This window comes from Neoarius graeffei, chromosome 2, assembly GCF_027579695.1.
Source record: "Neoarius graeffei isolate fNeoGra1 chromosome 2, fNeoGra1.pri, whole genome shotgun sequence".
In the NCBI taxonomy this organism is placed as follows: domain Eukaryota; kingdom Metazoa; phylum Chordata; class Actinopteri; order Siluriformes; family Ariidae; genus Neoarius; species Neoarius graeffei.
This window is the reverse complement of record NC_083570.1, coordinates 92,296,929-92,319,936: the sequence shown is the minus strand read 5'-3', so window position 1 is coordinate 92,319,936 and position 23,008 is coordinate 92,296,929. Positions and strand designations below refer to the sequence as shown.

The window sequence follows — 23,008 nt, the reverse complement described above, 5'->3', positions numbered from 1 at the left end:
GAGCTGGAGTGTGGAACAGGAGATATTGGGAGGGCTATATTCTTTTATCTATTTTTGTTTCTTTTAAATATTTGATCACAATTTTTGGGGTTTTGTTTTTGAGTAGAATTTTCATTTCGTCCTTGGTTGGTTCAGCAACACGCTCCACCATTTTGTTTTTCTCTACTCATGGTAACTATATTCTCTTTGCTATTATTTCTTTTAAATACTTGATAACATCGCTGCCATTTTTTTTCTCAACTCACAGTATATGAGCTGATATCCTAGTAGTAGAGTAGCCAATCAGAGCGCATGATTGCTCATATCCAGTGAATGTGGATAGAATAATTATACTACAGTGTATAAGCCTTGTTGTGTCTGTGTGTCATGCCTCTGCATGGTCAGGACATCAGACTGTTTGAGACTGCAAACTAAACCCCAACCACCGCGACACTGCATGTAAACTACAAGTCAGCCTTTCCTCCATCCTGCAGCAGCTTTTTACTCAAAGATGTTTATCTTTAATCAGACATCAGACATAGTGCAAAAGTGCAAATCACAGAGCTGTTCTGCAGTCTCTCTGGCATGTTTGGCCTGTAATAAAAAAAGAGTTACATTAAATGAACAGATGATGAAAGGGTTAAAATGAAGGGGTTAAAAGGTTCAGAGATCCAAAGAGTACTAATAAGACGTGACTTCCCCATTCTTCTCTAATTACTGCCTATTCTTTCATGACTGCCCTCTTTTTTCTGCTCACACAATTAGAAGAGTGAGCACACCATCTCTCTCTCTCTCTCTCTCTCTCTCTCTCTCTCTCTCTCTCTCTCTCTGTTTTGGCGGCTCCAGTAAAGAAGAAAAAAACCTTACTCAGCTGTTGGATGCTGTTATGAATTTTCAAGCTGCTGACTTCCTAGGACGGAGAAAAAGAGAGAGGAGAAAAGGAAACAGAGAGTGCACAGGCAGGACAAGATCCAGGAGTGCAAAAGACTGTGTGTGTTCGGAGGAGTGAATGCTTACCCTAGTCACTGTAGCACACAACTAACAAACTCCTCATCAAAACATCTGCTTTTCTCCTGCCTTTGCACTTTTCTATCAAAGTGAGAGTTCTGCAGGCTGGTTTGCAGATTTCAGACGTTCACTCTTTTTTTTTCTTCTTTCGTTTTAAGACTTGCCAGTATCCAAGGAGAACTCTTACTTCCCTGCCACTCGTGCTTTCAGGGAAAGAAACAAAAATGGACCTCTGTTGCTGAGGAGACCAGTGTGTGTGTGTGTGTGTGTGTGTGTATGTACATGTGTTTATAACTTTCAGGGTAAGAATATCTGATTGTTTTGTCCTTGAGGGGAAATTTGGCAGGTCAAAGAAATTTTTCACAAAATGCAGATTTTAAACAAACAAACAAACAAACAAACAAACAAACAAAGCTTCCCATTTGGTTACAAAGGTCAGAATTGGTTAAGAGTATAGCATTGTGTAAATTAGTGGCATTAATAATCTTGTATATGTGTGTGTACATTTGTTTATATTTTTCAGAGTAAGAATTTTTCTTTATAACTTTCTGGGTAAGAATATCTGACTGTTTTGTCCTTGAGGGGAAATTTGGCTGGTCAAATAATTTTTTCACAAAATGCAGGTAAACAAAAACAAACAAACAAACAAACAAACAAACAAACAAACAAACAAACAAACAAAAACAAACAAACAAACAAACAAACAAACAAACAAACAAACAAACAAAGCTTCCCATTTGGTTACTAAGGTCAGAATTGGCTAAGAGTATAGCATTGCATAAATTATCAGCATTAATAATTGTGTGTGTGTGTGTGTGCGCGCACACATATGTGGACATGTGTTTAGATCTTTCAGGGTAAGAATTTTTCTTTATAACTTTCAGGGTAATAATATCTGATTGTTTTGTCCTTGAGGGGAAATTTGGCTGGTCAAAGAAATTTTTCACAAAGTGCAGATTTTAAACAAACAAACAAACAAACAAACAAACAAACAAACAAACAAACAAACAAAGCTTCCCATTTGGTTACTAAGGTCAGAATTGGTTAAGAGTATAGCATTGTGTAAATTAGTGGCATTAATAATCTTGTGTGTGTGTGTGTGGTGATGTCCTCCCCCGGATCATCACCTTGTCGTGGTATGGGGGCTTGCGTGTCTCGATGACCCTGAGAGCTATGCTGTAGATTCAATCATATCGGACAGGTCGAGGGGTAGAGACCAGACTAAGATGATCCCTGGTCCTCCAGGTTGGGGGTTGGGCATAGGGTGAACAACCCCATCCCGTAATAAGCTGTAGGGGATCTTCGGAGCTACAGTAGTCCCCAGAGGTCAAAGGCACTGGCTCACATGGAGTGACATGCCCTGCATTGGCCAACCACTGTCCCGCTGCCTTGTGGGTAAATCAAGGATGACAAAGGCTAGGGGAGCACACCCTGAGAGAAAAGCAACGTGTGTGGCGGTGTGCTACAGACGGTTCTCCGAAAGACTGGAGTTCCGGCAGCCTCCTGCAGCTGTGGAAGAGCACTGGTTGTCTTGGGCTTTCCCTTGCCACCAGGTCCCACCCTCTCACGGTGAAGAAGTGCTGCTGGGACATGTGCACCCCCAACGGCACTGTAAATAATGTCTCTGCATGGGTATCCACCTCTGCCTTGGTGAGACCAGCAACTGGACACAGAAAGTCTGGTGGCAATAGAGTGTCTGGTGATGGGAGCAGGTTTGAATGTACTGGGAGCTCCTAGTCAGATCCCTGCACACCAGCAGCACAGGGCTATTTATGGTCACCAGCAGCTGGGCTGGGTGGCAGCTGCTCTTGGCAGACCCCTGTGTGACTGAGCAGCCCTATTTAGGAGCCACACTGCTCACCCCAAGTGGGGAAGGGCCTAGAAAAGGTGGCCTAAACATTGCCCACTCAGAGTATCCTGGATAGGCTACCGCACCTATTGGGACATTCCACTCTGCGGTCGAAATAAATGCAAGAAAACTGTCCCTCTTAAACTGGCAACATGGAACATTCGAACCCTGCTGGATGCCAATGACAAAAAACCTCAGTGAAGAACTGCACTCATTGCAGCGGAACTCAACCGCTACAACATTGACATTGCTGCTCTGAGTGAGACAAGGTTCCTGGATGAAGGCTCCCTGAAGGAGGACACCTACACCTTCTTCTGGAAAGGATACCCTGCAGGAGGACAACACCAGCATGGTGTAGGACTTGCAATAAAAAATAGCCTCCTACCAAGACTCACTGAAACACCAATTGGCATAAGTGAAAGGCTCATGCCACTCAGGATCCCTCTGGCTAAGAAACACTACGCTACCCTCCTAAGTGCCTATGCACCAACACTACCATCAGGAGATGACATGAAGGACCACTTCTATCAATCACTAGATGAGGCTCTCCGTCATATACCCAAGGAAGACAAGACCCTTTTGCTGGGCAATTTCAATGCTAGAGTGGGGAAAGACAACAAGGTATGGAGTGGTGTCATTGGTGGGCATGGCATTGGTCATGTCAATGCAAACGGTCTGCGTTTGCTAAGCCTCTGTGCTGAGCATGGCCTGACCATCACAAACACACTCTTCCAGCTCAAAAATAAACAAAAAACATCCTGGATGCACCCACACTCCAAACATTGGCACCTGCTGGACTACATCATTGTGAGACCATCTGAGATAAAAGACATCTTACTCACTCGTGCAATGAGAGGCGCTGAGTGCTGGACAGATCACCAGCTCATCATGACCAGGCTCCTGGTGAAAGTATGCCCTGCTGTCCATCTCCAGAAGCCAAGAAAGAAGAAGCTGGACTGTATCCAGCTAGAAAAGGCTGATATCTGGAACAGCCTCCGTCTCGCTCTGGCTGAAAACCTGGAAGACATTGAGCTTCTCCTAAGCACAGATGACTCCATACGGTAGATGAGAAGTGGTCTTCTGTGAGCTCTAGGCTCTACGAGGCAGCTTCTCAATCCATCGGGTACAAGGGCAGAAAGCAACAGGACTGGTTCAGTGACAACACGGGCACAATAACTTCCATACTGAAAGGCATGCACAAAGCACATAGTGCTGTCCTCACAAATCCTACATCAACTGCTCTCTGGCAAAAATGGCAAGAATCCAGGAAAGAGGTGCAGTTAAGATTGCGTGCCCTGCAGAATAAGTGGTGGATATCAAAGGCAAATGAAATACAATCTCATGCCGACAGAAATTATATGCACAACTTTTATGATGCAGTGAAAATGATCTATGGCCCAAGAAACTGCTCCATCTCCCCCCTGAAGTCTGGCGATGGTACCACCCTCATAAATGACCAGAACCCGATCTCAAAAAGCTGGGCAGAGCACTTTCAAGCTCTGCTGAACCAGCCCTCCCCAGCAGATCCCTCAGTCCTGGATGAACTACCTGTCCGCCCCACCATCCAAGACCTTGACCATTTACCAACCCTTGAAGAGGTTCATCGTGCAGTAAGGTTGCTAAAGATCAACAAGACCCCTGGCCCTGACAACATCCCTGTGGAGATCTTCAGACAGGGAGGCTATCTCTGCACCTGTGCACTTTTCCTCTTTATCTCACATGTATGGAAGACCAAAACCGTCCCCCAGCAGTGGAAGGATGCTAACATCATCCCCATATATGAAGGCAAAGGAGACAAGTCCCTCTGTGGCAACAGCTGTGGCATATCACTCCTGGCTGCTGCTGGAAATGTCTTGGTCAAAGTTATGCTCCAGAGGCTGGTGAAAAACATCTCAGAGGAGCTGTTGCCTGAGTCTCAGTGTGGGTTCAGGAGAAACAGAAGTACTTTGGACATGGTATTCACAGCACGGCAACTCCAGGAGAAGTGTAGGGAGCAACATCGAGACCTCTTCATAGCCTTCATTGACCTATCAAAGGTCTTCAACACAGTCAACAGGGAGATCCTATGGAAAATCCTTCTGAAGTTTGGCTGCCCACGAAGGTTTGTTAACATCCTCCAGCAGTTTCATGAAGGCATGATGGCACGTGTGACCATTGGAGGCCAGGAATCCGAGCCATTCAGGGTGTGCACTAGTGTACTTCAGGGGTGCATCCTTGCTCCAGTTCTTTTTAACATTTTCCTCCTGTGTGTGACACTACTGCTGCACAAGGACATCGAGAGAGACAGCGGAATTACCCTGGACTTCAGACTTGACAGGAAGCTGTTTAACATCCAAAGGCTCCAAGCGGCCACAAAAACAACATCTGAGCACATCATTGAGCTACAGTATGAGGATGACTGTGCAGTTGTGGCCCATACACCAGAAGCACTGCAAGTCACCCTTGCAGCTGCTGCAAAGGCGTATGGCAGGATGGGGCTTTCCACAAATGTGGCCAAGACTGAAGTAATATTCCAGTGGGCCTCTACTCCTCCACTCCACTCACTAACCTTCACCGTCTCCGACAAACCACTTACAATAGTGGAATCCTTCAAATACCTGGACACTTTCTTCTCTAATGACTCCAGCATCGACAGGGAGATACAAAACCGGATTAAACATGCATCATCTTCCTTTGGCAGACTCAGAAAAAGGGTCTTCCAAAATAAAGACCTCAAACTCCACACCAAAATATCAGTCTATCTGGCAGTCATCATCACAACTCTCCTCTACACCTGTGAGGCATGGACCCTGTACAGTCGCCACCTCAGGATGCTTGAGGCTTTCCATATCAGATGCCTCCAGTGCATCCTGGGAATAACCTGGAATGCCCCATACTGAAATCCTCCGCAAGACCAACTGTGTCAGTATGGAGGCCATCATCACCCAGCACCAACTTCGCTGGCTTGGTCACATCATCAGGATGCTGAAGGAACGCTGACCTTGCAAGGTGCTGTATGGCCAGGTACATGTTGGCTGCCGCCTGGCAAGGGGCCAGAAAAAATGTTACAAAGACCAACTGAAGACGACTATGAAAAAGTGTGGTTTGAACCCAAGCCAGCTGGAGGACATTGCCACCCAACGCTCCATCTGGCGGCAGCTCTGTCAACAAGGGGTGCAGAAGCTCAAGGAGGACCGAGGAGACTGACAGACCAGGAGACGCTTGAAGAGACATGAAGCCAGTTCCACACCCATACCCCCAGTCAGTGCCCTTAACTGTTCTGTCTGCGGCAGGTAGCGTGGCTCACGGATTGGACTTTATAGTCACTTGAGAACTCACAAGTAGCAGAGGCAGGATTGTCATCATCGGATACGACGGACATCCTTAAGCAAGTAAGTGTGTGTGTGTGTACATTTGTTTATATTTTTCAGAGTAAGAATTTTTCTTTATAACTTTCAGGGTAAGAATACCTGATTGTTTTGTCCTTGAGGGGAAATCTGGCTGGTCAAAGAATTTTTTCACAAAATGCAGGTTTAAACAAACAAACAAACAAACAAACAAACAAACAAACAAACAAACAAACAAACAAACAAACAAACAAACCAACCGACAAACCAACAAACCCTCCCATTTGGTTACAAAGGTCAGAATTGGTAAAGAGTATAGCATTGTGTAAATTAGTGGCATTAATAATCTTGTGTGTGTGTGTGTGTGTGTGTGTGTGTGTCTGTCTGTGTTTCTTTTTTACTCTCTTTACAGATCAAATAAACATCTGTTGTCAAGACTTCTTCACTGCCTCTTCACTGCTTTTGCATTTTCATTCACTTTTCTCTCATTCTCTTCTCTTTCTGTCAATCTGTTTTGTTTTTTTTTGCCTGTGTGTGAAATTCATTGGAGTGAATAAACAGTGCTATATCCCAGTATCAGTTTCAGAATTTCAGATTATGGTGGCTTAAGTGCTCATCTTACTAAATAAACAGACGTCTGGTCTTCCCCTGTTCTCAGGACTCAAGAGTGTAAATGATAAACATGCTCGCTCCGTCAGCACAGAGCACAGAGTTTGACCCAGCCTCCACGATACACACTCTCCACTATTGGAGACTGTTACTCACATGTAAGTAGAGTGACTGGGAGAATCAGAGACACTGCACGAGAGAGAGAGAGAGAGAGAGAGAGAGAGAGAGAGAGAGAGAGAGAGAGCACAGTAGTAGAAAGACAGAGAGACATTCAGAGACAGAGGCATGCTCAGAATCTGACGCACTAAGAGGACTCGGAGTATTGAGAAGCTTCAGGTAAGCATCATGATGTGCTTTTGTTTTGTTTTTTTACTGGAAGAGGTGGCTCCTGTTTCTTCTTTGAGCCTCTGGGTATTTTAAACCTGTGCACATGTTGAGAACTGCTTATAAAAGTGACTTTTTCTGCAGGCAGCATGTACAGACAGAGAGAGAGAGAGAGAGAGAGAGAGGTATATTTTCTTTGTAAGAGACACATTCAGATGTTTATCATGGACCTCCTGATTGTTCACTCTGAGCACACTCTTAAATGTGTCCTGAATATTGAATGGAGAAAGGATCCAGACAGCTCATACTAATCTCCCTAATTCCACTTTAGTTTCAGACTGACTCATCACATCCCTTTGCAAGAGTGTATGTCATTGTGTCATGCATCAGTGCCATCTATTATGACAGTGAAATGATACACACAGTTACTTTAAACACAATAATAATCTTTGTTGCTTTTTGGATGCCTTTGTATATGGTCAGTGTTGTTGTGGCAACTTGGTTCTTGTGGTAGATGGGAAAACCCAGTTTTCCAGGACGTTGGGCAGCTGGGATCGTTTGTGATGCAGGGATTTGTTTGTGTGTGTTAAATATGTGGCATGTCTTTGCCACTTAGGGAGAATAAACGCAGTAGGCTGCATTTACACATGTTCCCCTTTCACAAGACTGCCTGAGAAATTTAAGATGTTTACTCTCTCGCTGAGTGAGCGTGTTTGGCAAGCAGTTACGTCCTCAGACCACTATGTATGGAACACTATTTTGGTGCTGATGAATTGTTTGAACAGCTCCTCTCCTTAACTGGTCCCTTGTCCTGAGCATGGGTTAATATTACTATGCTATGATGTACTAACAGACGTAAGATGATCCTTATGAAAGAATGCCAGTTTGTGTTGCTGCCTGCTTTATTTATTATTATTATTATTATTATTATTATTATTATTATTATATTTTTTGTAGGGCTTCTTATTCAATATTTTGTTCTCCGAATATCTGGTACTTATAAAGACGCTCATTTTGCACTTTTGTGCCTGCAGAAAACTTTTTCCATGTTTGTGCATCTTCCTGTTTACTTATTTACCCATCTGCATGGCAAGCATGAGGTGTGCATGCCTTGCTACAGATGTTTGGCACAGATGTTCTGCACCTGAACTTTGGCTTGCCAGGATTTGAGATTGGCGGTGCCATGCTTTCTCATGCGTATCCCCCAACGCACCTTTGCTTGGATCATGCTGTTCTTTCTGACTCCTTGTTGTAAACTGGAAATGAAGGTAGGGCTTCGTTATTTTGGTGCATAATAAAAGGACTTTATTATATATTTGTGATGGGAAGGTAAACACGATATCCTCGTCATTGTAGTCATTTTGGGTTTAGAGTATTTTCGCATATAACAGTTTCTAGAGTTTATACAGAATTGTGCAAGAAAACAGAAAACATCCACTAAGTGAAAGCTCTGCCGTTGGAAACACCTTAGTGATGAAGGAGGTCAGAGGAGAAATGGTCAGACTGGTTGGCTATGGTAACTCAGAGAACCACTCTTTACAACCGTGGTGAGCAGAAAAGCATCTCAGAGCACACAACGCGCCGAACCTTGATGTGGATGCACTACAAGAGCAGAAGACCACACTGGGTTGTATATATAATAGTTACCAGAGCCATACAGCATTCTATTCCTGAATTTTCAATTAAAAGAACACTACTTGTTTTCGAGTTTGAGGTTTGCGAATAAACGCATTCATTTCACATGAGGAAGCTAACAGAGTATAACGAAAAGAACTCGATAATAAATCTGGGTTGTGATTTCCACTGTTGCACAGAAATACCCACAAGCGCCTTCGATCGACAGTTTTCTCCGCCAAACAGATGGTCTGCACCGGCTACTCAATCCCAGAAAAAAATAAAAACTTGCCTTTCAATGTTCAAGCAATTTATATCATCTCCACTGTCCATAATTTGCTGCAAATCCAATTATTCCACCATGAAATTGTCTTCAATTTGGGTTTAGCATGACCAGAAGAGACGCCATATTGGTTGATCGATTCTTGTGCTCTGATTGGCTGAGCTGGACTATGTGACCACATTGTAGCAGATGTAGTTATATTACATCATGTAGTACAGAGCCAGGCAGCGTACTACCGAGGGTAACTGAGAAAGCCAAGCACACACATCTGGAGGGAAATTTCATAGATATTTTGCAAGTATTTTACAGGGAAATGGTTAGTAATTTATTAGCTGAAAATGCACCAGAAGGCAGGCAAATTTTAAAATTTTTTGGGAGGGCATGCCCCCAGACCCCTCTAGCATTGCTGCCACAAATTCCAGAGCCACGCTTTTACATCCGTGGTGATCAAATTGGGGTCCTCCAAGGGTTGGTGAACCTTAGCCATGGAGTCTGTGATTTTTTTGAAATTTATTTCATTACAGTCGAGGTTCTCCAGAAAATCTGAAATGGACAGCTAAAAAAAGTAGCCAGCTATTTAACGTAAAGAATACCACATAAATGGACCACTTTTGAGCATCTTTTATTGGGCCATACTGTTGCTGTCTCCTTGTTCTCCATGCAAGGTTGAGCTCTACTTTCCAAGTCACAGACTCTATTTAGACAATCAAAAACGTCTTTTTTAAGCCGGCTACTTCAGATTTTCTGGAGAACCCGGATTGTAATGAAATAAATTTTTTAAAAAATCACAGACTCCATGGCTATGCTTCACCAACCCTTGGAGGATTGCAATTTGATCACCATTGATGTAAAAGCATTTTGACAGTCAAAATAAGACAAAACTATTGGGAATATCAATGTTTTCTACAGATGTGTCACAAATTCATGAAGAATATCTCATACAAATACAACGACACTATAATTAGACTTTGCCTCAACCTTAAACTGGACCTTGATTGGTTCTGCCGTCTTGAGAAACATCAACATTGTGTCGAAGCTCATGAATGTAAAAAAATACCACATAAATGGACCACTTTTAAACATCTTTTTTTGGGCCATACTGTTGCTGTTTCCTTGTTCTCCATGCAAGGTTGAGCTCTACTTTCCGACTCACAGACTCTATTTATAAAATTGAAAACATGTCTGAAGTCATTTTCTTCCATTTTACTCTAATAATTTCTGCTTTCCATGTTCGTTCCTCAGAAATGAGGTAGTGTGCTGTGAGGAATTCTCGTACTGACATAAAGCTGTAGGTATGCCAATTCTGAGAGACTGTCTAATACTGAAGCGGTGTCAATTTGTCTCTGAAGGGAGTTATGCTAACTCTGCGTCATCAGCTGTTTCCGTCCTCCTCCCCCTCCCCCAGCTGTGCTGCATGCCAGGTAGATGAAACCATGTGTTACACATTACAAGCAATCTGCAGTGCCCGCTGCACAGTGCCATGTGCTTTCCATCAGACCTGCTCTGATAGCACTCTGCTGTGTCAGAAGCAGTTCACATTTGACTTAAATCAGCTCTGCTTGGATCTACTGATTTGTTGTCTCAGTGGTGAATAAGTGTCATTCATACCTAGTCATTTTCCTGTATTGGTCATTTTCAGGAAAGATCTTCAGGGATTTCCAAGGGTGCAGTCACAGTGTCATTATAGTCCAGTTAAAGTCCTATAATAGGTATCATTGCTGCCTCACAGCTCTGTCAGTGAGGAGTATTGCATGTTGCATGCTTTAGTCATATGTGTGTGTATGTGTGTGGGTTTTCTGCATTCCTCCCAGTTCCCAAAAACATGCTGGTAGGTGCAGTGGCACAGATACGTTTTTTGAACTGGGGGGGACAAAGCTGCCAGCAAACCAACCCCAACCCCACCCCCAACATGTGGCTGGGCTACGTGTGTGTGTGTAAAGTGTAAACCAGTGCATCCTGACTTTCTAACTATGCCTGTGTGTTGCGTGAGCGGCAGTCAGTCAACAACTCTTCACAAAGTTTCCTTATGAAACAATATGCTCGCTGAAATTATGGCAGGGAACGCCAGATTAAACATTAAAACTGCCTTCTGAGCACTGTATCTACAGGCTACCACCGAAAGAAGGAGGCTACCAGAAAGGCATCTCTACTCCGTACAATTTTACTTTCACTACGACATTACTTTGAACAGACTATCAAAAAATTGCAAGGTGATATGATAAAGTAAGGCACAGTTTACTTACAGTCGTTGTTTTATGAAAAAACGATGCAATCGTTTTCTGCCTTTTCGGTTTGGCACCCTTCATCATGCCGTGTTGGGGTCCTGAACTAGGAGCTGTCCCCGATATGCCTGTCAAACTTGTTGTGGGTAACCATAGCAACCAAGCTCGAGCTCGCAACCTGTGCAGTCTGCGCAGCTCAACCAACCGAATATCAGTCTTTGTTTTGTTTTATGTGAGTTGTTGCAACTATGTATGTACTGCTGTGCACCTCAATAAACCGAATGGTAATGAGTCTTTTGATTTTTCCGTGAGGTTTGCCTTATGCAAAGAAAGACAGCATAGGCGTTTTTTCCTCCCTATAAGTGGAGGGGATTGAACGAGGTGAATTTAAATCTGGGTGGGACGAATCCCACCCGTCCCACCCTCTATCTGCGCCCGTGGGTAGGTGGATTAGCTAGTTGGCACTATGTGTGAGAGTGTGTGAATGTCTGTGTATTCCTGCCTCACACCTATTGTTCCAAGGTCTACCGCAACCCTGACAAGGATACAGTATAAGAATGAATATTAATAATATACTACATTAATAATCTACATGTGAGACATGATCACGAATGGTAAGAGTAACAAAGACTAAAAACTTTAAAACTAGGCCCACACAGTTGAAGACAAAGTGAAACAGAAACTGTAAGACAATTTTCTTGCATAACATGATATTAAAAAAAAAAAAACATTGGAGCAAATCTGAACAAGCAATGGAGATAGTTGGAGTTTAGATTGGATTTTGTTGAGTGAACTTGTAAGAAAAGGTACAAATGCTTACCTTTACCATACCTTGGTAACTTTTTATATGGCTTGAATCATGCCAACTTTTATTAATTTTCAAGTGTGAGACCATGTTGGATTTTGAACAAAAGTCAAAATCAGTCAAATGTTAGAAAAATTAATCAAAAAAAACCTTGAATGATTAAAAAAATGGCAGTTTTAATTACTGGTCTTTCAAAAAGATTTTGTGATGCTAAAGGTGGTAGAATTGAGTGCTAACAGGATAAAAATCCAGAAAAATACATTTGAATACTGTAACCAGAAAAGGCTATCCGTGTTACATCTTTCTTTTATAGGTACAATATAGTATGTAAATTTTGAGACTGGAAACACACAAGCTGACTGGGCACTTATGAGTAACATCCATCCATCCCACTTATCCATCAGGGTCACAGGGGAAGCTGGAGCTGACTTCAGGCGAGGGGCAGGTTATACCCTGGGCAGGTCACCAATCTATCGCAGGGCTAACCACTGCACCACCATGCCACCTCTTATGACTAACATCACACCAATAATTTTACCAAAGTTTAAGTGGAAACAGTGAAATATTTAATAGTTATTCCACAAAATCGAGTCGTACATGAGCTGATAACTGATGAGGCACGTAGCACCGAGTTGGTTATAAACCATATATGACGAGATTAAGTGGAATAACACTTTTATTATATCCACATTCACTGGATTTTGAGAAACAGAGCATTTTTAATTTTTGCAAATTTGATAAATGAAAACTTTATGCAAAACTTCTGACAAAATAATTTGCGCTTAGAATGTAAACAAACTGGTGAAATGACAGTAGCAATTTATGAAAAATGCGATAATAATTCTTGAAAAATAAAAAAGAATACATTCTTACCATCAAATACTTTTATTCCATATTTTGTTGCTATTTTTTGTATTTTTGGGGATTTTCTTCTTGTTCTTCTTCTTTAGGGTTTTTTGACCATTGGCATTTGCTGCCACTGACTGGGCTGGAGTGTGGAACAGGAGATATTGGGGGACCCCCAACTATATTCATCTCATCTCATTATCTCTAGCCGCTTTATCCTTCTACAGGGTCGCAGGCAAGCTGGAGCCTATCCCAGCTGACTACGGGCGAAAGGCAGGGTACACCCTGGACAAGTTGCCAGGTCATCACAGGGCTGACACATAGACACAGACAACCATTCACACTCACACCTACGGTCAATTTAGAGTCACCAGTTAACCTAACCTGCATGTCTTTGGACTGTGGGGGAAACCGGAGCACCCGGAGGAAACCCATGCGGACACGGGGAGAACATGCAAACTCCACACAGAAAGGCCCTCGCTGGCCCCGGGGCTCGAACCCAGGACCTTCTTGCTGTGAGGCAACAGCGCTAACCACTACACCACTGTGCCGCCCCCTCAACTATATTCTTTTAACTATTTCTGTTTCTTTTAAATACTTGATAACAATTATTGGGGTTTTGTTTTCAAGTAGAGTTTTTATTTTGTCCTCGGTTGGTTCAGCAACATGCGCCGCCATTTTGTTTTTCTCTACTCATGTTATATGAGCTGATATCATAGTAGAAGAAGAAGAAGAAGAAGAAGAAGCCTTTATTTGTCACATGTACACTCAAGCACAGTGAAATTCCTCCTCTGCATTTAACCCATCTGAAGCAGTGAACACACACAAGTGAGCAATGAGCACATACACATACCCAGAGCAATGAGCAGCTATGCTACAGCGCCCAGGGAGCAGTTGGGGGTTAGATGCCTTGCTAAAGAGCACTTCAGCCCAAGGCCACCCCATGTTAACCTGCCACATGTCTTTGGACTGTGGAGGAAACCGGAGCACTCAGAGGAAACCCACGCAGACAACTTGTAAACTCCACACAGAAAGGCCCCCGTTGGCCACTGGGCTTGAACCCAGTACCTTCTTGCTGTGAGGCAACAGTACTAACCACTACACCACCATGCCGCCCATGAAAATTAAATGCCAGACAGCACTGGCAGTTCGAACTCAGGTCACCCTGGTGTGCAATTGAAACAATTCGATGGAAGTAACAGCTTGGTTAAGCTGATGCGGTAGTAGTAGAGTAGCCAATCAGAGCATCTGATTGCTCATATCCAGTGACTATGGATATAATAAAACATGATATACACAAACTGGCCACTTTATGCCTGGTCATTCAAAAATGTATCCATTCAGCCACGAGTGGCAGCAGGATAATCCATACACTCATGCACCAAAACTGGACAGTTGAAGATTCAGGGGAAAAAAAAAAACCCAAAACACCACACCTGCTCTTTTCCCTTTATCTTCAGCTGTCCAGTTTCAGTGAGCCTGTACCCACTGTAGACTCAGATTGCTGTTTTTTGTGGACAGGAGTAGAACCCAATATAGTGTTTGAGGTGTTGTGTGTTCTATGATGCTTTTATACTCACCACAGTTGTAAAGACTGGCTATTGGAGTAAACCAAAGCCTTCCATGGTTTATCACAAAAACATATGTTTTGTGTGAAAATCCCAAGAGATCAGCAGTTTCTGAACTACTCAAACCAGCCTGTTTGGCACAAACATCTCCATTTCACCCCTCAGGATCCAAAAATATGCTTAATAAAAGTGATTTTTGCCTCTTTCTCATCGGTCTAAAGCTGTGCTGTTTTTCTGCACTGCATCCAAATCAAACAAGGACATGGAAAATCGTGTCTGTCAGACAGCAAAGTGGGCAGGCCAAAAGAAAATATTATCAGGCTTTCTTTTGGAGATAAGTAACCATGTGTTGAAAGGACAGATTGTGTATTTGTGTGTGTGTGTGTGTGTGTGTGTGTGTGAGACTCAAAACTTTGAGGAGACCATAACAGTGCATAACTTTTGTATGTGTCACCAATGCGCTTTATTAACTAAATATGTGCCCCGTGTGTGCACAATGGAAAATTTTGAAAACATTAATATAATATATTTTATCAATAATTCAGTAACTTGTTTTGAATGATATGATTATAACAAATGATTCCTTTGAAAAATGGGGGTTAATATGCAGTGCTTCTTCAAGTCATCTCCAAGCACTGGGTTTAATCATCACCTGGCACGTTTAACTACATCTAGTGCGACAGAATAGCTTCAGCAAAGCCTGACTTCCTCGTCTTTCATTCTTTCCCTCTCTGTTTTTCCTTGCCATGTCTGTGGAACTGGAAAAGGGGATTTAAAGCCAGAGTAGTAATTGTGTTCAGCTGCTAATTTTTTTCAGCCTCTTCCCTTCCCTCACTCCCTGGATCTCAATGTCTCTCGCTCACTCTTTTTTGATGCATGGGGTGTGCTGAGGTTCTCACAGGATTTATCAGGGTTCTGGCAAGAAGTAGAGTTTGAGGGCAGTGTGAGAGAGGTTGTTGTTCGAGCCCATTGTGTGTTTGTTTGTGAAGAAAAAGAGCCGTAAGTAGCTTAAACCACCTGAACTTGTTTGACAAATGAATAGACAAAAAGATTAAATCTATGGCTCTGCGATGACCTGGCAACTTGTCCAGGGTGACCCCGCCTCTCGCCCATAGTCAGCTGGGATAGGCTCCAGCTTGCCTGTGACCCTGTACAGGATAAGCAGCTACAGATAATGGATGGATGGATGGATGGATGGGTTTCCCTATCAGACAGGCTTCATCTTTAGAAAGCTGAATACCTTAATGTTCAGTATAATTCAAGTATATCATTTAGTAAGAATTACAAGTTGTTGATTAGCTTTGTTTATTTCGTCGTCATGCATCTTTCTGTAAAGAAGCCACATTTTTTGTCAATACAATAAGATTTTCAGGCCTAAAATTAAGCAGTTGTCACAAAAATAAGACAGCAATATTACATAAAAAACGATTTCTAACTTTTTTTTTTATAGTCAGTCGAAATGCAGCTATTTTATAAACAAAGATAAGCACTGAAGGCTGTATTTAAACACATCCCTAATGCGAGGCTCAGGAACTGGTGTCATATGGACCAGATGTGGCCGGCGGTTTAAGGGTGCAGCCTGTTCCCTGGGCCCCTGCATCCGGTGCCTTCTTCACAGACGGAACTTTCTGTAATTCTCGGATGACATGTCTCTGGCGCTGCTGTCCTCCTCAGCAGCTGAGCCCAGTCAGTGAGATCAGAAAGCAACAAACTGTGACCTGTGGCTGTAAATATAAAGATATATAGCACTTTATTAAACAAGAAGGGACGATCCATTGAAATTAAACTGCTTTGAGCTTTTAATTTTAAATGGTTTTCAAACACATTTTGTGCCAACAATTCATCCTTAACAAGCCTTGGAGGGGAAGAGATATGAGGCCACATCTGAAAACGCCAAAACCTCGGCTTTACCACACACTCATTTCTTTACTGGTTGGACTTGTTTTGAAGAAAAGAGTCATCGTTTCTTATCAACTCCAAAAGAGAACCTGAGGTTTTGCAAATGTAGAGAGGGCATCAAAAAAGTAGTGTGTATTCCAGATAAACACTGAATTTACCATTCTGTGATTTTCCAGAAAAAAATCAGTGGTATGTATGAGTAGGTCAACAGTCACTATGCTTTTTACACAAGCAGTTGTTATTCTTATCAAGTCTTACATGCTCTAATTAGTCCCAGTATATATCTGGGATTTTACTCCAATCAAAATCTCAGTCTTTTTTTTTTTTTTACAGACTCTGAAAATATTATGGTGCACTGCAAAAAAAAAAAAAAAGTGAAAATATTTTGAATGTAGTCAAATTTGCCTTGTATTTCCTGTTATAAACTTGCAGTAAACCAAATTTCAACCTACTTCTAGACAGTTTCATTAATTTCAACCTTGAAATAGTCTTGAAAAAAATCTATATAACAGCATCTCAAAACAGGCTGAACTAGAAGGGCACTTGGTAGAGTGCATACTGTACCTCTGCCAAGCCACATATTAGAATATCCAGATGTTTACATACATATCTGGAGTTGCATCAAAATCTAATCAATTGTTCCTCAGCCATTGTCCCACCATTCCTCAAAATTTCATCAAAACCTGTTCACTACTTTTTAAGTAATGTTGGGAACAAAAAAAAAAAAAATGGAGGCAAAAACAGAACCTCCTCCAACAAAGTTGGTGATGGTAGTTGTATTATAATAATTTCATCACCAGAAATATCCATCCATTATCTGTAACCGCTTATCCTGTGCAAGGTTGTGGGCAAACTGGAGCCTATCCCAGCTGACTACGGGCAAGAGGCAGGGTACACCCTGGACAAGTCGCCAGATCATCGCAGGGCTGACACATAGAAACAAACAACCATTCACACTCACATTCACACCTACAGTCAATTTAGAGTCACCAGTTAACCTAACCTGCATGTCTTTGGACTGTGGGGGAAACCGGAGCACCTGGAGGAAACCCACGCAGACACGGGGAGAACATGCAACTCCACACAGAAAGGCCCCTGTCAGCCACTGGGCTCAAACCCAGGACCTTCTTGCTGTGAGGCAACAATGCTAACCACTACACCACCATGCTGCCACCAGAAATATTAGATAATATAATATTTCATAATATACCCTGTGGGAAAAATGGTTTAAAGTCTTTTCTTCAATGTAAAAACAATCCAGGACTTTTCTATCGTCTCATGTCGAATACAAAATGAAACCAAGTATTGGCAGAGATAAAAATGCAGAACAATAAATCATATTTAAATGGACTTGTCAAAGAAAGGACACTTCTGGGTTTTTTTTAATGTACAACCCCGATTCCAAAAAAGTTGGGACAAAGTACAAATTGTAAATAAAAACGGAATGCAATGATGTGGAAGTTTCAAAATTCCATATTTTATTCAGAATAGAACATAGATGACATAAATGTTTAAACTGAGAAAATGTATAATTTAAAGAGAAAAATTAGGTGATTTTAAATTTCATGACAACAACACATCTAAAAAAAGTTGGGACAAGGCCATGTTTACCACTGTGAGACATCCCCTTTTCTCTTTACAACAGTCTGTAAACGTCTGGGGACTGAGGAGACAAGTTGCTCAAGTTTAGGGATAGGAATGTTAACCCATTCTTGTCTAATGTAGGATTCTAGTTGCTCAACTGTCTTAAGTCTTTTTTGTCGTATCTTCCGTTTTATGATGCGCCAAATGTTTTCTATGGGTGAAAGATCTGGACTGCAGGCTGGCCAGTTCAGTACCCGGACCCTTCTTCTATGCAGCCATGATGCTGTAATTGATGCAGTATGTGGTTTGGCATCGTCATGTTGGAAAATGCAAGGTCTTTCCTGAAAGAGACGTCGTCTGGATGGGAGCATATGTTGCTCTAGAACCTGGATATACCTTTCAGCATTGATGGTGTCTTTCCAGATGTGTAAGCTGGCCATGCCACACGCACTAATGCAACCCCATACCATCAGAGATGCAGGCTTCTGAACTGAGCGCTGATAACAACTTGGGTTGTCCTTCTCCTCTTTAGTCCGAATGACACGGCGTCCCTGATTTCCATAAAGAACTTCAAATTTTGATTCCTCTGACCACAGAACAGTTTTCCACTTTGCCACAGTCCATTTTAAATGAGCCTTGGCCCAGAGAAGACGTCTGCGCTTCTGGATCATGTTTAGATACGGCTTCTTCTTTGAACTATAGAGTTTTAGCTGGCAACGGCGGATGGCACGGTGAATTGTGTTCACAGATAATGTTCTCTGGAAATATTTCTGAGCCCATTTTGTGATTTCCAATACAGAAGCATGCCTGTATATGATGCAGTGCCGTCTAAGGGCCCGAAGATCACGGGCACCCAGTATGGTTTTCCGGCCGTGACCCTTACGCACAGAGATTCTTCCAGATTCTCTGAATTTTTTGATGATATTATGCATTGTAGATGATGATATGTTCAAACTCTTTGCAATTTTACACTGTCAAACTCCTTTCTGATATTGCTCCACTATTTGTCTGTGTAGAATTAGGGGGATTGGTGATCCTCTTCCCATCTTTACTTCTGAGAGCCACTGCCACTCCAAGATGCTCTTTTAATACCCAGTCATGTTAATGACCTATTGCCAATTGACCTAATGAGTTACAATTTGGTCCTCCAGCTGTTCCTTTTTTGTACCTTTTAACTTTTCCAGCCTCTTATTGCCCCTGTCCCAACTTTTTTTGAGATGTGTTGCTGTCATGAAATTTCTAATGAGCCAATATTTGGCATGAAATTTCAAAATGTCTCACTTTTGACATTTAATATGTTGTCTATGTTCTGTTGTGAATACAATATCAGTTTTTGAGATTTGTAAATTATTGCATTCTGTTTTTATTTACAATTTGTACTTTGTCCCAACTTTTTTGGAATCAGGGTTGTAAGTTATTGACTTCCTATGTACATGTTATGTTCATGTGACCTACTAAATATCAAGCATACCTTGAACAGTCACCAGCTCTGCAAAAAGCTGCTATAATAGATAGTATATACAGTTTATATAGATGTTGTGTGCAAGGAACTAGTGTAAGGATCATACATACATCATGAAGACAGTCCCATCTCTAGGATTTCCACAGAGATCACTTATCCCATGCAAAGTACAAACTGGTTAATAGACATACAGTGCTGTGCAAAAGTCTTAGGCACATGTAAAGAAATGCTGTCGACTAAAAATGGCTTGAAAAATAATGAAATAGAATGTTTCAATGTTAAAAAAAATACTATAAACAGCATTAATCCATAATAAATGAAACAAAGTCAATATTTGGTGTGAAACGACCCTTTGCTTAAAAAAATAATAGTCTCAGGTACAATGAGTGCAGGTTTATAAGGAAATGAGCTGTAGGTTTTACGGAGCATCTTACAGAACCAGCCACAGTTCTTCTGGACACTTTTACTGTCACACTTGCTTCTTAATTTTGCACCAAAACCCAGCAGCCTTCATTATGTTTTCTGTTTTGATTCTCAAAAGTGTTCTCTTATGTAATATGCTGCTCAGATATGAAAATTTTTTTCCCCTGTCACAATTAATTTTGTGCTGGAAAACAAATGTTTGGAACTCTAACATGTTTTTACTGGCTCAACAACGTAGAAGTCCTAAAATAGAAATCTATAACAAAGTTTATATGAAAAAAGGGGGCCTAAGACTTTTGCATCGTACTGTATGTCCAGAAATGAATCTACAGCACCTGATCCATCCTCATGCCCTACTTCTGGCTAGAGTTTTTATCACTTCAGTCCTGTTGAGGACAACACCATATGGACACCCTAAAGATACATTTAGAAGAGAGATTTGGACAATTAATACAAAGAGATTTGCTATGATGGCTTAGGAATACAGTTGCCATGATAACGTTATGACCGCAGTTACCATGAACATTTTTGAACTCAAGTCTCCATCAGTAAACGATTGATAACGTCAGTAAAATAGACTTCATGTCAAACTTCTAATGAATTTCCTGGTTACACAATTGCACTTTTTGACCATATAGGACACAGTTATAGAAGTGACTTATTTATCATCATGCTATCTGTTATCACCCAGATGAGGATGGGTTCCCTTTTGAGTCTGGTTCCTTTCAAAGTTTCTTCCTCATTAAGGATAAATTCACATGTTTAAAATTTGTATTTTTTCTGTAAATCTGTGTTGTGACAATGTCTATTATGGAAAGTGTGATACAAATAAAATTGATTAGACTTGAAATGAATAGTACTTTATTTAAATCACTTGGAGACAATAAAGAGTCATCACCAGGCAGGTCTGTAGCCAAAGGCTTTCTATAGCTGTGGTCTACCACAAACTACTTTCTGCTGGTTGGATGAGCATGTCCATGTCAGAGGTCTTAACCATCACCTTGAGTTCAGTCAGTATCAGTTCTGCAAAGCATCTGGAAGCAACATTTATATAGCCTGTGTTCACATCAGTTATTATATGGAATATAAAAAAGCAGAATTATGGGAATTACCAGTCAGCATCCTTCATCTACTATGTTATGCATGCAACTTATCCATGATTTAATTACTCTGTGCAAGAGCAATTTAGGTCATGCATTATAGAAAAGATGTGCAGGAATGCGTGCAGCAGAGACAAAAGCAAGACCCATGCTATGAAAAGTCTTTCATTCGCCAGCCTGGTATGAATCAACTTCATTTTTATCTCTAATTACTTCTGGTTAAAATCTGCAGTGCTGATGTCATGCTGTGTTCTTGTTGTTATTTATTTTGCGATCAAGGAAAGACATCTGGTTTGTGGTGTGCTTTGCCATATCATAAGTGGTCCTTCTAACAGGAAGTGACTTTTCTTCAAGCCTTTTATTTTAAATTTTTTTACATTTCACTGTGTTTTCCAGCGTGTGTTCGGTCATACATTAGAGCTAAGGATCTTATTCTTTTGCACAAAAAGAAAAAGAAAATGTGTCATAGCTACAAATCTCCTTCATTTCCTGCCAATGGGAAAGTATGTTTGGAATGTTCTGCATGCACGTCTCCTGCGCTTTGCTTCACAGTGGTTTACATTTTTGATTGATTAGAAGCTGGAGATGCTCCTCTGGTCACTCAAAATATGTCTCGACGTAAATACTTTATACAGCATGTGGAAGTAAATCTAAAGCATGGTACGAAATATCTCATTCCTAAATCTTTAATCATACAATGATATAGATGTGAACAGTGAAGCAGTATGGCTTTAAAACTCTGAAACAAGAGGAAAAAAACAATGTTTTCATGCTCTCTTGTTTGGAGAATTTGTGTTAAGAGCTGCTAATAGTCTGATTGTCGTGTTAGAAGTGTTTTGGGTCAGTGATGGAGTTGACATGGTGTACGGTACTGTGGGGGGAAGAGGGAGGGGAAGGGGCATCCAGAGAGCTTTTAAGATAGCAGAAGTTTTGTCTCAGGGGAATGGAGGGGTGAAAAAAAAAGATTTGTTTTGACAGGAACATAGTAGATCAGTTTTCCCACAACCAGTGCCAAAATTTTGCATTGTAGACGGCAACAGACACTTGTATTAGCCCTGTCATGTATAAATGGCTAATGATTGTAGGAAGGGGGAAGAAAAAAGCCAGTGTGTGTGTGTGTGTGTGTTGCAGGTTTTTTGGCAGGTTGCCTCTCTGTTTGGATTTGGACACCAGCAGTTTCTTATTACGTTACAGCCTCTTCAGGATTATTGCCTCAGCTTTAGATCTCTCTGGATAAGTTCTCCCATAAGCTGATTTTATTTAGAACGCATGAAATCACTGGGATATCGTCGTTTTTGATGGATTGGGTTTTTTTAGTCGATGTAGCTCTCATAGGATTGCAATGTTCTTTTCATTGAGTACTGCTTTTGTCAGCATGAATGAGTCCCAGGTCCACTGGTTCGAGAAAAGCGTGCCTCTGAGTCAAGTGTGAGTCAGTACAGCAATGCTTCCTGATTATTTCTTTGAATGTGCTTTAAAATGTATTGTAAGCAGTATGGAAAGATTCTTTTAGGCCATTGAGTTAAATGCACCAGTGAAAACACCCATCAAAGGGCAAAGTTTTTTGAACAATGTTCCAGGACATTTGGCAGCACAAAACTGAAACTGTCCTTTTCACACTGCCACCAGTGCAGTACTACAGGCCAATGGTTCCAGTTAACACCAACCGGAACTAATGGTACTTGGGGGTGAGACTAAAAACACTTGTTTATGCCAAACTGCATCTCAGTTTGCACCACCAGTAGATACTACTGGTGGCGGCACAGTGGTGTAGTGGTTAGCACTGTCGCCTCACAGCAAGAAGGCTCTGGGTTCGAGCCCAGTGGCCGACAGGGGCCTTTCTGTACAGAGTTTGCGTGTTCTCTGTGGGTTTCCTCCTGGTGCTCCAGTTTTCCCCACAGTCCAAAGACATGCTGTTTAGGTTAACATGGGGTGGCCTTGGGCTGAAGTGCCCTTGAGCAAGGCACCTAACCCCCAGCTGCTCTCCGGGCGCTGTAGCATAGCTGCCCACTGCTCTGGGTATGTGTGTGTGCTCATGTATGTGTTCACTGCTTCAGATGGGTTAAATGCAGAGGATGAATTTCACTGTGCTTGAGTGTGCATGTGA

At 41.7% G+C, this 23,008-nt stretch overlaps 1 protein-coding gene across 1 annotated transcript in view; it reads left to right on the top strand.

Annotated features, from left to right (window-relative positions):
• The first annotated feature begins 6,957 nt into the window (after positions 1-6,957).
• Positions 6,958-23,008, top strand: part of pdgfrb (platelet-derived growth factor receptor, beta polypeptide) — a 105,217-nt gene continuing 89,166 nt past the window's right edge. The window contains exon 1 of the mRNA XM_060915204.1: positions 6,958-7,107. The gene's annotated coding sequence lies outside the window, so the exon portion shown is untranslated. The remainder of the gene's footprint in view (positions 7,108-23,008) is intronic.